Below are 1670 nucleotides of genomic sequence, written 5' to 3' on the forward strand. Positions count from 1 at the left end.
TGAAGATTTTTTGCTGCAGTATGGCCACCTTAAGATCTGCTATTGTGTGGCCAGGGAGGTTGAAGTGCTCTCCTACAGGTTTTTGTATATTGCCATTCCTAATATCTGATTTGTGTCCATTTATCCTTTTCCATAGAGACTGTCCAGGGTCAGGTGTGTATCCTAGATATGCAACCCAGACAAGACATTTACCAGACTTACTCACACTCTTATCAGTTTTTGACAGACCAAATGCTCAGTCAATACCAGGTAGGATCTTATAACTGCAACCAATTATCAATAAAAAGTTGTAGAGAAATAGAGCATGTTTCATCATAAGCTCCTTCAACTATCCAAAGCACTTGTTTTATATTTTCAAATCACAATAATAAAGGGCAATGCTCTGTACTTCTGTAGCGCCAGGATCTCAAAGTGCTTTATAAAAGATTAGCAAGGTGAAGCTGTAATTCTCTGTATGTATAAATATCTTCTTGCTGTGCATCCGATGAAGTGGGCTGTAGCCCACAAAAGCTTATGCTCAAATAAATTTGTTAGTCGCTAAGGTGCCACAAGGACTCCTGTTCTTTTTGAAGCTTTACAGCCTCCTGGGAAGAATAGAGCTGAGGAGTAATAACTCTGACATTTGCAGGGGAGAAAACTGACACAAGCTAATCTAAACCCAAGGTTATGTAGGGTGTCTGGCACAGAGCTAAGAGTAGAACCCAAGTCTGACTCCCTATTTTGTGCCTTAAGCACAAGAGCATCTTCTCTACCCGTAAGAAACTGTATCTATAAAAAGAAAGACAAAGAAATCATATGGAGTCTCTCTGCAATAACTTCTTAAATGAGGACCAAGCTACTGGTTCCTGTGTTAGACTTCAATTTCATGGCAGAGTAACAACTGTGCTCCAAAATCTCTCACAGGAGCACAACCAGCCATGAGTAATGTAGTTGTGTGCCTCTTGTCAAGGTGACCCCACAGTCTATGCTTTGCCTGTTATGTGTAAGTACTGTTGCTCACAAGCGTGACTTCTCCATAAGCAACACTTATAGAACCTAACAGGCAATACAATGTAGTTAATATCTGTGCAATCTGTTTTTTGAGCACAGCAACAGATTGCATGGGAGTTACTGCTCACACCACTTTTGAGTTTGACGGTAAGAAGGAACAGAAGTTGTGTTAACACATAATGAGAGCAAAGTCAGATGCTCTCCCTCACCCAGACAACCTGGGTTCAGTGCAGGAATTACTCTGTTATGCAGGAGGTCAGATTAGATGATCACAATGGTCCCTTCTTGTCTAACATCTCTAAGTCTCAGATAAGATCAGGCTAATGTCCAGTCGCAAGGAAGCCAAGCAGATGGACCTGATTCTCTGTTCTCACACTCAGGTGAAGTGGGTGTAAAGCACAACACATCCCAAACGGAATGTTTTTCCTGCTGTGCTCAGTTTGCTCTAGTGTAGAAGAAGACACAAGGGACAGGGCAACAGAGATTTCAGTCCCCAGAGCAGGAGAGGCCTGAATTCATTATATAGGGACCATTCTTTATCAAAGACAAAGAGTATTAGAGGGTTAGCCGTGTTAGTCTGGATCTGTAAAAGCAGCAAAGAATCCTGTGGCACCTTATAGACTAACAGACGTTTTGGAGCATGAGCTTTCATGGGTGAATACCCACTTCGTCAGATGCAT

General features: G+C 41.9%; 1 protein-coding gene across 1 annotated transcript in view; it reads right to left on the minus strand.

The window, feature by feature from the left end:
• Positions 1-1670, minus strand: part of PLCH2 (phospholipase C eta 2) — a 350916-nt gene that overhangs the window by 81566 nt on the left and 267680 nt on the right. The window lies entirely within an intron of this gene.

The sequence above is a fragment of the Chelonoidis abingdonii genome, chromosome 23, assembly GCF_003597395.2.
Source record: "Chelonoidis abingdonii isolate Lonesome George chromosome 23, CheloAbing_2.0, whole genome shotgun sequence".
Taxonomy (NCBI): Eukaryota; Metazoa; Chordata; order Testudines; family Testudinidae; genus Chelonoidis; species Chelonoidis abingdonii.